This window comes from Chelonia mydas, chromosome 2 (genome assembly GCF_015237465.2).
Source record: "Chelonia mydas isolate rCheMyd1 chromosome 2, rCheMyd1.pri.v2, whole genome shotgun sequence".
Taxonomy (NCBI): domain Eukaryota; kingdom Metazoa; phylum Chordata; order Testudines; family Cheloniidae; genus Chelonia; species Chelonia mydas.
Genome location: NC_057850.1, coordinates 195,297,485 through 195,311,296, shown reverse-complemented (window position 1 = coordinate 195,311,296; position 13,812 = coordinate 195,297,485).

Genomic DNA, 13,812 nt, shown 5'->3' with positions numbered 1-13,812 from the left:
GTGCAGAGAAATTAAGATAATGTTGGATGCCCAATTTGAGACTCCTACCGTCAAAGAAACATATGTAAATAGCACTTTATATGTTCAAAGTGCAGCTCCCATTGACAATTTTAGCTGTAAAAACTCAGCCTTAAGGTCTCAAGTGGAAAAATAGTATGTATTTATGTAATTAAGACTCTCATCATGTATATGCACAAAGGGACTGAATTAACATTGCACAGGTGACCTTAATTCTGGCCTTTTCCTAACTTTTGAGTGTTTGACTTTGCAACCTTATATTCTTTAATGTCATTTTTTATGTGTAATTTCCTAGCTTTTTAAAAAAGCAAACAGAAAAAACCACATTGCCATGCTGTGGCTTCATACTGACCCCTTCATGGCTCATAAGCAGGGTTGTAACCTTTAGATCCACAGCACAGACTTCTGTCACTTGAGCTAAGGGAACAACTGATACTAATAGCAGGTTTTCTTGGCTTCCATTTCAGTTTCTTCAGGGGAGTATTCTCTAGTGGGCATTGACCCTTCCATCCCTGTGCCTTCCAAACCTAACCCCTTTTGCTGGTCCTTTCTCTCCCTGTCTCTCAATTCCTTATCAGAGTCTCTACTCCCTGTGCTCCTTGTCCCACTCTCCAATCCCCCAGACAGGACCAGCTCTAGGCACCAGCAAAGCAAGCACAATTCCAGGGGCAGCATTCCGGCCACCCTTTTTTTTTTTATTTTTGCTTGGGCAGTTGCGCTTTCGGAGTTTGGGGCGGGAAAAAAGCCGGCCCTACCCCCAGACCCCCCCATCCAAGTCCCAATCTTTCCCCAACTCTATCTCCCAGTTTCCCATCTAAGCAACTTGTTCTAATCCCCACCTGGCTTTTTGTGCAATCTCAGTCTTCCCCCACACTGGCTCTATGTCCCCTTGCCCAGCCAGTCCCAATTTCCCCCTACCCCTGGCTCTTCATATGATTTCAGTCTCCTCCCATTCCTAGCTCCCAGTCAGTCTCCTTGCCCAGCTGGTCCCAGTATCATCCCCACCACCACCAATTCCTTGTTTTAGTCTACCCTTTCCACCCCATCTCAGCCCCAGGTTCAGCTCTTGTCCCCTCTTCATTTCAGTCCTCATCCTCCACGCTGACTGAACCAGCAGGGGGAACATTGAAATCAGAGGAGAGAGAGTTTCCCTGTTCTCAGATCTTAGGCCTGACACTACTGGAGCAGCAAGTGCAGAGAAAGTCTTGTTCAACCACTGCAGCTCCTGCATGTAGCATGCTCAGTGCAGATGGAATTGTCAGGGAATTTAGCTATCAACCACTAATAAAGTCTCTATGGAGCATGCGTGAACTGAGATTTTCCAGGAGCTTATAACCTGACATACTTGGAAAGATTTGCCTAGGGATGGCATAAGGCACATATCTGACACCAGGATGAATCCCTCGCCAAATTCCTAATCCCTGCTCTCGAGCATGGGGGCACAGGAGTGTCTCAGTTATAAGAATGTGTTTTAACATGGGCAAAACAATGTGTTTTTCCTAGTCTTATTCTTGGAAACAAATTAAAAACAAATAAATAAAATTAAATTAAAATAAATCAGTCTGAAGTGTGGAAAAATCCACTCAAACCGCTAACGCTGTAAGTGGAAAAAGATGGTATTATAAGGGAAAGTGTCAGACAACTTTATCGATAGGTGGCACTACCAACTCTGCTTATAATATGTAATGGCTAAGAAATCATGCAGATGGTATTATGAAGCACTTAAACTCTCTCTCCTTTGCTTACATTACTGTAATGTGATATGATATGTATAAAAATCACAACTCCTTGTGTAGCATTACCTGGCTCTAGATAAATAGATTAACTAGTGTGTGTACATAGGTCCTCAGATACTACAATGATAGGTACAGTATAAGAACCTAGAAGTGTTTGTGTGTGGCACAGCTAACTACAGCATACGGCATTCTATCTAGCAAATACACATACATGCTGTGTTTATACATATGTACTCATACATACAAAGATGAGAGAAAATAGCATTTGTTATAGGTAAGACTGCAAAATAATTTTCACTGTAACTTTTAGTCACCAACGTAATTTTCCAATATACTCTTGTAATACAGTGGGGAGACATCCACCAGCAAGGCCATGTCTTTGTCAACCATTTCTTACTCCCAAATGCAGGGCTGCCCTACTGTAGGAACTCTTCCCTAAAGTGCCTTTCTGGGGGCTGGCCCTTTAAATGTGGTAGACCCAAGCGGCTGCAGGCCCAAGGTGTCTACCTGGCAATTAGCACTGTGGCCTGTAGTTCCCTATTGCCAAGCTGGTAATTATCCTACTTGGCGTCTGAAAGACGGGGATATTTTCTGATGGCAGGGGGTTGGTCAAACAAAATTCTTTCCATTGATTTTTGTTCTTAGTCACAGGAGAGTTAAAATATTTTTGCTATGGTAAAAAGCCTGCAATATATTTAAGATGCCTTATTGAACCTAATACCTCTGATTAGTTTGAGACAGGAAAAATCATTTAAAAAGTTATACATGGACTCCCCCCTTCTGTGGTCAGTAGCATCTGCTACAATATTAGCAAACCCTTATTAAAACCTTTGTAATATCATAGTGTGTGTTCTCCCTGCCCAGACAGGTAGCTATTGCTCTCAGGCTCCAGGAGCTATTTGTATGAGGGAGGTGGTGTCTTGCTGAAATATGTATAGCAAGATTCTCTTAAAATGCTGCACGGCCTTAACAATGCAGAGGAAATAATTGCACATGTAACCCCTGTTGCTGGAAGTGGTACGCTGTCCCCCTCTGGTGGTGGCTAGGCCCCTTAGAGATTCACGAGCCTGCTACAGGCTTGGCCAGTGGTTCTGCGCCCACAGCCCAATCAGCACACAGCTCGGTCCATGTGCCATCCTCAGGGCATACAGGTAGTGTGTATATATATATATATTGTGTGGATGCGGCGCACATAGCTGCATATGTGACTCACAATGGTTAATTGGTTGAGAATTACTAGCCTTGGCTAACAGAGAGGTGTCTTTTAGCTCATGCACTAGCAGCTCATGCATTTAGCTCCAGAGTTCCCAGGTTTGATCCCCACTGCCAACACCCATGTGAGGGTCAGCATTACACACACACATGAAAAAAGGTTGCAGCTTCTGTGATTATGGTGCTCTCTCCATGGTTTTGTTGCATTCTGCATATTTTAAATTTTGAACTGAAGGGTCAAAAAAGTGGTGGCATCAAAAAGGCCTGATGTAAGTGGGGGCATCTCCAGACTAAATAGGGGTAGAGTTTTTACAGTCTTGGTTCTGCACAAAAGTTGTCTGGTTTAACTAAAATCAGTTTTCAAATTAATTTACTTAAATCAGTGCTTTCCCACTGGTGGGCACTCTTAGGGTTTGTCTACACAGGAAAATTGTACTAGTTATACTGCTAGAATTAAACAAGGATAGTTACACTGGTATAAATCCTCGTGTGGACACTCTTATACCAGAATAAGAGTGTCCACATGGCACTGGTAGGTGTTATACTGTCTTTATGATTGATGTATAGAGATTGACTCATTTTCCCCCTGCTTGTTTTTTCCAGGAGAGCTATAAGGTCTTGACTTCCCTATTTCTGCTGGAGGGCGAAAGAACTGCAGGGAAATAGTGATATCACAATATACTGAAACTGAGTTACTGCTTTCTGAGCCCTACATTGAGTGGGAGAGGAATGAGAAGACTTAAGGTTCCAGACTATTGCGATATCCCTGTGCAACTCCAGTGCTCCAGCAAGAAAAGAGAAGCCAAGACAGGTACTGCTGATGTGTTTAAACATAAAAATAAAGCAGAGAAAAACCACACCTTAAAATGGTGAGGAAAAAATGTCAGGTCACCTTATTAAAGAGCAGTAAAAGGGCACCAACAATATAATATTTGCTAAGCTGTTTGCATCTGAGAGCCCATGCATTAAATCTTGGTTAAAATGTTACTACTATAAAATGTAGGCTACTTGGCTTCTGTAGCACTACTCATGTGAGCAAAGCTACTTACACATGTAAGTGTTGCAGGCTACCAGGCCATAGGATTGTGGGCCACAGGCTAATATTGCACAATGCACCACGATCTCAGGAACATTTTAGTTCTGGGCATTGGTTTACTGCTATACTGCTATTGCACTCTGAGCTGGTCAATGTGGGTATAGCATATAGTTAGTCTGTATCTGCTGCTGCTACAGTTTGGCTATAATGCAGTCTAGTGAGGTGACATTTCAATCACATGGTTTGTAATTTGTGAACCTGCCAGTAATTAAACTGAGCATCAAAAATCTGATGTGTAATGAAAAGTAAAATGTTCAGATGTTGTGTAGCCATTAAGAATGCAGTATCCAAATGAAAGAGCCCTGTAAACAGCTTTCCTTACCCACGTCATTCCTCTCCCTTCTCCAGGATGTGCTCCTTCCTCACTTACCTGCCATGGCCATCACCTCAACTGTAAACTCTTTGGGCCACAGGACCTTCTTCCTTGAGCTTTCTCTGAAACCCCTCCTATACTTGTGGGCACTACAAATAATAATAACATGGATGCAGGAAAGGTGGTTGGCTGACTTACCTTTGCAGTCTAGCACATATAGGAGGAGGAGGAGAAGGAAAAGATGATGTGTCTCTGAGGTCATAGTCTCCCTGAAAATGTCATCATAATATCACCCAACACCACATTTTTCATCCTCCAAAGGCCACAGTGTGGGAAATTCTCCCTGAACAAGGATCATTCATACCCCCTCCCCCCATTGTTTTTCATCTCCTTCCCTTCCCTCCTGTCTCCCTGTCTCCTCCCTTCTTTCTCAATCGTCCATTCCTTCTCTGTCCCACGTTTCTTCCCTGAGCTTGCTCGTCCCTATCAGTCCCTCCTTGCCAATGGTGTGGAAATGCTGCTCATACTATCTCTATGCTGTCAGGTCTTCTCCTCTCCTTCTGACTTGTGCTCTGTTCCCTTCGCATGTAATACATGGACAGGTTGGAGGTAGCTCAAAAGGGAATTGCTTGCACTCAAGACTGTTAATGTTCCCACTACCATTACAACCGTCTAGCAGGCATGTCACACACCTGGCAGCCACACAAATGCTTCCAATGGGAACTAGTATTCGCAGCATCACAGGTACAGCTCTTCCTCTGAGCATCGATAAGCTCTGTGTGTCCCTACTCCACTGTAGTGCCAGTGTAGACCGCAAGGGCTGGCATAGTGGCTGCAATGGTGCAATTGGTCCCTAAGTGCAATTCCACAATGCTCCGGCCCTACCCCTCAGTGACAGCTCTGACTGCCCAGAGCATGGCTCTGTCACTTGTCAAGATACCCCCTTACCAGCTGCATGCAGGCCCAAGAGCACTCAAGGCAATATTTATCTGGTCTCAGCGCTACCCAGCCCCTTACCCTAAAACTCCAACTACAAAAGCAGCATCAGAGGCCCACAAGTTTACTGTAAAATAAAATTTATATAAGCTGTATTGAATACTTCTAAAACCTATATAAAAACTCCACCCGAAAGACAAAACTCCCTTGTTAGCCAGAACAGCAATCACATCATAAACCTTCTACCAGGGCACTTATGTCATTATGGGGTGGACTCAGAGACCATGCACAGCCGCAGAGCATCTGAAAAAGGGACCATAGCAAAAGGGACATTAGTTAGGGGCTGGACAGGAACACTACACTGTGTCTTCCCCAAGTGAATCAATATATCTTACCATAATGCTCTAGCACCCTCTGGTCAGCACCCACCCATGGTATATCCCAGAGCAATGATACAGCCCCACTAGGCCCCCACTGCAGGACATATGGGCAGGGGAGAAGGGAAATTTGGCTGGCCACATGGACGGGGAGGGCCTAGAGAAACTTGGGCCCAGACCACTCCCGTTTCTGGATCCTAGAGAAAAACACAAGAGATGGAAGCTGTTAGTCTAGCTACAAAGCAAAAGAAGAAAATACAAACATAATTAGAATAATTATAGAAAAAGTGAATGAACATAATTAAGCTCCTTACTTCCCTCCTTGAGAACAGACACTCAATGCTGATGGTGCTCAGCATAATATTGCCTGATACTTCATGCCATTGTCTGTGTGGCAGCAAATTCAGAGGTTGCTACTAAGTTTCCACCATCGCATTTGCAAGTGTGAGGGTGTAAAAGGGTGTCATCTCAGTCCCTTAGGACAGACATGCAGTTCTTTGTGAAGAGCAGATCCATTCAAAGTGGGCAATGGAACCAACCAAAAGTGCTGCAAATGTACACTTACGTATTCTAGATATTATGCATCTGCTTCAGGGAGCTGTGCTGGCCATTGTAGGTCAGGTGCAACAACCTACAAACCTGTAATCCTTGCAGTAACAGCTATGCCATGGACATGGTGCACTCTTTGCACTCAAAACAGAATGCTTCGTAGGTACGCACTGCGCTGTTGCAGCTTGCACCCGTGCAGGTTGCAGTGGTGTTAATTTGACCCATAAATATTGAAGCAAATCAGAAGGGCGTTTACACCATTGGCATGAGGTGGCCACAACAGGAAAACCTCTAAGCCTTTTCTGGGACAGTTGCAGAGAAAGGCATACAAGTTTTCCTAATGTAGCTGCATGCACCTGACGGCAGTAAGTGGCTGTGTCTTCCTTAGCATTTTGCTTTCTCTCACAGCACGGTAATACCAACAGTGCAGCTCCAATGCTGGCAGCAATAGAAGCAGCATGGAATAGTCCAGCTACTGCATTTTTAACTCCCCGTTACCTGACCCTGGTAAAGGATATACTAACCCTCCCACCATCACTAGCCCCCATGGACCTGCCTTGGTGGTAGTATATGCTGGGCGATATTAAGAAAGAAAAACATCAGTGCCGACAAGTAGCCGGTTGAGATGGGGCCAGGAAAAGTGCTGAGAAGTGGGATGATGCAGGACACTGAAGAGGTCTAGCCAACCACGAGCTGTTCAGAGCAGCAGCAGGTGAAGAAGATGGGAACTCTGACAATGCTACCACCTAACAATGAGCTTTTCATAAAATAGTAGTGGCAGGAAGGGGAGAGACAAGGGTATTGGAAAGGGCAGTGGAGTGGGCAGGATACAATGGGAGGAGTAGTAGGGGGAGAAAGGGGAAGGGCAAAACAACGCATGGGGCAGCCTACCATCTTTGAATCCTGTAAAATAATACAATAGAGGCCTATACAATACATAGTAAGACATTGACCATGTCTTTAAATTCTCATTGTGGGTAGCTAAATAGCTCCTAAAATGAGCTTCTGAACTTAACACCGGTACACAGTCGCTGATTTTATAAGGCGCTCAGCAGTTTGTAGGTGCGAGTAGCATAGCATCCTGTGCTTCTATGGCCAACTGCTAAAGCACTTACTTCGTTTTTGCTAAGTCAAAACTCTTACTGAAGTCAATAAGGTAGTGTTCTGCGTAAGCATTGAATACAAACTACATCATTTCCCTGTAGTTTGTGTTACTAAAATAGCCCAGGAATATTGTAATGATCCTTTCTCTCGCTCTTCCATTTATCAGTTTTTACTTTAAAAATTTAGTATATTTGGGAAAAAGCAAATCTATCAGGAAGGTCAATAAATAAAAACATCTCCAGTTCTTATTATCAACTTGGGCTCCTAGGCAGGGAAAGCAGTTGAAAAATGGGGGTTCTCTTCTCACAAGTGACTATGTAACATAACATTCCTGCTCTTCAGATCTGATCCCTAAGTCTATTCAGAGTCTTATCTTCCTACATAAGTGACAAAAATAAGTGCTTTTTACTTCTGCTAGCTCTGCGGGACTAACATAAGCCCTGGTACTTCAAATGCTTGCAAACATGCTTAACTTAATGCATACATGTGGCCTCACGGGGGTCAATGGAGCTAGCCACATGAGTAAAGTTACACATATGCTTGTGTTTGTAGGATAAGAATTATAGCTAGAAGCGAATGAGGTGGATTTGACTCCTTTCTGCGTATCATCAATAGAATTGTTCACTAATTTCTGGTTAGTGCCAATTAGTCACACCTAGGTAAACCAAGTGAAGCGTCACTGAGGGCAGAATTTGAAGACGGTGGAGTTTCACAGAGGTTACTTGGGGTATAATTTACCTTGCAGCGTCTTTATTATTGATGATGAATAAGAAGGAAAGAAGCCTCTGTGGGGTTCCGCAGGGATTGGTTCTTGGCCCTATGCTATTGTTTTTGATTAATGGCCTGGAAGAAAACATACAATCTTCACTGATAAAAGTTTGCAGATGACATGCAATTTGGGAGAGTGGCATATAATAAGGTGGACAGGTCACTCAGACAGAGGGATCCAGATCTTTTGGTAAGCTGGGCACAAGCAAACAATGTGCCTTTTAAAAGGGCTAAATGTAAATGTATACATCTCGGAACAAAGAACTCAGGCCATATTTATATGATGGGGGCCTCTATCCTAGGAAATGGTGACTCTGAAAAAGATGTGGGTGCTGTAGTGGCTAATCAGCTGAACATGAGCTCCCAGTGTGGCATTGTGACCAAAAAGGTCTGATGCAATCCTTGGTTGCATGAACGGGGGAATCTCAAGTAGGGATAGAGATGTTATTTTACCTCTGTATTGGGCACTGGTGTGACCGCTGCTGGAATAGTGTGTCCACCTCTGCTGCCCATAGTTGAAGAAGGATGTTGGTAAAGAGGAAAGAGCCACAAGAATGATTACAGGATTAAAAAACATGCCTTATAGTGATAGACCCAGAAGCTCAATCTATTTAGAAAAGGTTAAGGGGTGACTAGATTACAGTCAATAAGTACCTACACAGGAAACAAATATTTAATAATGTGCTCTTCAATCTAGCAGAGAAAGGTGGAACGCGGTCCAGTGGCTGGGAGTTGAAGCTAGACAAATTCAGCCTGGAAATAAGGCATAAAATGTTAATGGTGAGAGTAATTAGTCATTGGAATTTACCAAGGGTCGTGGCAGATTCTCCATCACTGACAATTTTTAAATCAAGATTGGATGTGTTTCTAAAAGCTCTGCTCCACGAATTATTCTGGGGAAGTTCTATGGCCTGTGTTACACATGAGGTCAGACTAGATGATCACAATGGTCCCTTCTTAGTCCTGCCTCAGTGCAAGGGACTGGACTAGGTGACCTATTGAGGTCCCTTCCGGTTCTACATTTCTAGGATTCTAGGCTTGGAAAGTATGACTCAATTAACTAGTTTGATTTACAATCCCCTAACTGAGTTTATGAAGTTCAATTAGAACAGCTATTTTTGTACTTATAAATTAAGCACACTTGATACCAGAGTATCAGTGAGACACACTAAACAGGGAACTTCATAATATCATAGCAATACTGACTTCATTGGAGTTATGACAAGTAACACCAGCTGAAGATCTAGCCCAATGTTTCCAAGAAGTGAATCACCCTTATATTTTACAAGTGCCAATGTAGTGGATGGAGACAGGTGGGCATATTTTGACTGTCACCAATGCAGTTTAATACAAATTTGTGTCAGGCTTTGATTTATTTACTGAATATTTTAGCAGAGGATTTGAATGAGGATAAGGAATGTAATACAACATTTCCTGTTTTTGTTATTGAATGAAAAATTATAAAGCTTACCTATTACCGCTAAAAAGTGTTTTCTTTTGCAGCCATTCCTCTCTGTAACACTAAAGTAGTACTTCTGCATTTGTAGTGACAGGGGTGTTTGCAGCTGTTACTATAGCAACTGTCTCCTTAACCACAGGCTGCTAAATTTATTGTTTGCATTGTCTATTAAGCAATAAAGTTAAAAGATATGGGTGCTGTAAGATAACCACACTCTTGGGGATAGAAGAAGGAAGAACTATAAAAGTGTTATTTCAAACCATAATACCCAATATCCTATCCTATTTTATTTACTTATGACATTGAAACATAACTCATTTTCCCTTCACAAAACTTACATGAATGTCATATACAGAATATAAACCATGCTAGACAAAGTAACAACTGCTTCATAAAAAGCAGTATCTCATAACATTTTTCATCTTTGCTTTTATTTTAAATGGAAATAGAATCACTTAAGGCTTTTTAAGACCTTGGAGGATAGACTGAAGCAGTTATTCACATAGGCCGTGAGCCTGCAAGTGCTTCAACATGTGTTTAACTTTACACGCATGAGTAGTCCTGTTGAAGTCAGTGAGACTACTCACGTGTGTAAAGTTAAGTGCATATATGTTTGCAGGATCGGGCCAGACAATGCACTTTTCAACCTCAATTTGCAGACTGAGCGTAAACTAAAGATGACTGATCTTGAAGAGAAGCTCGTATTTGAGGGGAAAAAAGGCACTTCAACAAAGCCTAAGAGAAATGTGCTCAGGAATGTTAAGAGTCCAATGGAAAAAGATTAATTTTTAAGAAATAAACATTTCACTATAGTGTTTGCAACCTAAACCATGCAGTAGAGAACCTTAAAGTGAAATTGACAAATGTAGTTGAGAGGAAAACAAAAAATAGACAAAAGTAAATGTGCTTAAAAATGATCTTTGAATGATCTAATGTGGTGTTTATAACATACGGTAGATAAGAATTATTATTATATTTAATCCATCAAAGAAATAAAACACTAAAATTATAACAATTGTATTTTTAAAAGGACTAACTTTGTAAGCTAATATGAGGTTCAGTTTCCACAAACAACTTTAACTGATGTCCACATTATCTATTGGTATTCTGTATTACGTGGTACTGAATGACTAGGCCACCGGGACAGTCTGTCTTTAAAAAAAAAAAAAAAAAAAAAAAAAAGATGTCAGCCATTTTAATAGAACACTGTTAACTTGAATATCACATATTTGTCAGAAAATGTTGTACCACTTATAGTTACAAGCATCATTTACATTTACTAGAATTGAAAGAAGTTGGAATTTTCCCCTTTGTTTATTTCGTACATTTTGTGCATAGTCAGTTATACTTTACCCTGTGTAATAACCAGTTAGGCCCTGAACCAACAAGTGCCGAGTCCGAACAAGTAGACTCATACACTATAGCAGCTGTACATCACCCTGGAATTCACCTGTGCACCAGTGCTATTGCCTTCAGTGCACACACTGAGGAATTGAAAAAAACCAAAACACTTAAATGCCCACAACCTTAACTCCAACCTTTTACATTGTGATTTTGTTATTATGGAACTGCCGTTTGTGGTTCCTCATAGCTGAGTTGAGTTTTGCAATTGAAGCTGGGTTTCAACCACTTTGCTTTGTATTAAGAGTACAGCATATCCTGCCCAAAATCACTATTTGGACACAGAATGAATATTCTGAGAATTCACAAGTAAATCATTTAATTAGTTTTGAGTTAAAATGTAATTAAAAATAGGTCCATTACGAAATTTAGCACCTAGTGTCAAGCTGCTTGTTTTTTTGTTGTTGTTGTTTTTGTGTTTGCTTTTTTTGGTTGGTTGGTTGGTTGGTTTGGGATCTGGAATGATCTTAATAAACAGACTCTTCAAACTTCCCATATAGTTAAAACTGATTGATATTTCATGCATTGGCTACTTTTGACATTTTATTTTTCAAACAAGTCATAAAAGAAATCCAGACATGTTAAGGTCTGAAAATACACAGTTAAGGCAGCCACACAACCTTAACTCTGCCCTGTAGTGACACCCTGAGGGAGGAAAAAAAACAACCTAATATGCCTTTAACTAGAAGTCCCCTAGAAGTTGTTTTTTGGAATTACACTTAGGCTTTGTCTACACTAGCACTTTTTGTAGGGAAACAGCACAGAAACCCCTGACTGACATAAATTTCATGAACAAAAGAGCTGGTGTGGACAGTGCTATGTCTGGGGGAGACGCTCTCCTGCTCACATTGCTACCACCACTTGTTGGGGGGCGGTTTAGTTATGCCAGCGGGAGAGCTCTCTCCCGCTGGCATAGAGCAGCTACATGGGAGACCTTACAGCAGCACAGCTGCAGCGGTACAGCTGTGCCTCTGTAAGGTTCGTAGTGTAGATGTAACCGTAGTAGATTGTGTAGGCTGACTTCATTGCACACTTTATCCCTCCGTTCCTCCTACAAGCTCCCTGTATATCACCCTTCCATCCCACTCTACTGTAGGGACTCCTTGCAACCCTGCTGCCACCATCCCGTCCCTCATGCCTTGGGCTTTGTGTCCCCACCGCTTCCCTCATACCAGGGTCCTGGATTCTCTACCTCAACCCCAGGGACTCACCCCCATTCCCTCTTCTACCCATATTCCACTTTTCCCCTTCTCCCATATGCTAGAGTTCCCCAATCTCCCTCTGCTAGGGATTCTGTGTACCCCCATTCCCAGTCCTCCTGTAACAGGGTCACCCATTCTTTCCCCATGCCAGCAATTATGTGTGCATCCCCATTGCCTCTCCTCACCATTCCAGTGGCTCTGTGTGGCCCCCTCCCCCATGCCAAGGTCTCTCTGCCCTCCATTTGCCCCTCCCCCATACCAGGATCCCCCATTTACCCCAATGCCAGGGGCTTTGTGCATGCCCCCATCACCTTATTATATGTCTTCTTCTTGTCTGAAAGATAAGTCATCCATGGGGCCAACATGTTAGTGTTACATCTTTTTGACATGAGCAGCTAGTCAAAGTTTGAGGTTCTGCGGATGTTCCAATTGGGAGTAGAAATCAAGGATGGAATCTGGTATTTTCTTTGATGCAATCTTGTTTCTTTACAAGGAATGTACAAAGTCCTGCTTCTTTGAATGTAGGAGGAACCAAAAACAGGAGATAGCTTCTTTGATTACAGCACCAAGCCTCTCTAGACTGCACCAGACCCAAAAGCTCTCTGATCTTGGCTTATGCCAGTGTCAAGCCCTGTTTATGGGATCCTGCTTGGCTTGCTCTGCTTCAGTCTCTCCCTGTTTCTTGTTTGTATCCCAGATTGTGTTTTTACACACACTCGGCTGGTTAGAACAATATCCAATGGACCATTCCACGCACACGGTGCTAGCTTCTGGACACACTAACTCTAGTAGGCCTTGCTTTAGGTGTGGTCCCTTAACACTATCTATTTTAAGAGACGAGCACATTCACAGCAAGCCAGCACTAGGCATAATCAGACTAAGCAATTGCTTAGGGCCCAGAGCAGCTCAAGGAGGCCCCCCCATTAGCTTTTTTAGTACAGTAGAACCTCAAAGATACAAACACCAGACTGACTGGTTAACCAGACACCATGTGAAACCGGAAATAACCAATCAGATAGCAATGGAGACACCCTCCCCCCCCGGCCAAAAAAAAAAAAAAAAAGAAAAAAGCAAATACTACTGTACTGTGCCTGTATTGCATCTTAAAGGTAGGCACATCTGGGCTGCCTGTCCCCACCTCGCTCCCACCCCCACGTGCAGGGCAGCCACTTACAGCTAGGTGGTAAAGATGCTGGGGCTGCCAGCCCAAGGCAGCTGGAGCCGGCAGAGCAGGAGCAGCGCTGGGGTCTGCTCCACTTTAACCCCCCCCCCTCCCGAGGGGGATGCGCTGTTTCCCCCCAGGATCCAGCGGAGAAGGGGTCTTGCTGTTTTCTCTCTCTCACACACACACATGCACGCACAGGATGGGACGGGGACAAGTTTGCAAACTCAGTCCAATCCAGAGAAAGAAGCTGCCAGCGCTGAGGTGGGAGCTCAGCTGCTGTTGAAGCCTGGCCTGGAGTGTCAGCTGCTGGAGTTGCAGCCCGAACTGTGCTTTATGCAGAGTTACCGACAACCTCCATTTCCCAGGTGTCGTAACTCTGAGGTTCAGATGTATGTGTTTTGTGTGGGGGAAGGGGGAAATATGGGCTAGCGCTGCCTCTGCATTTACACATTAGTTTCAACCCCCTAACTCAACAC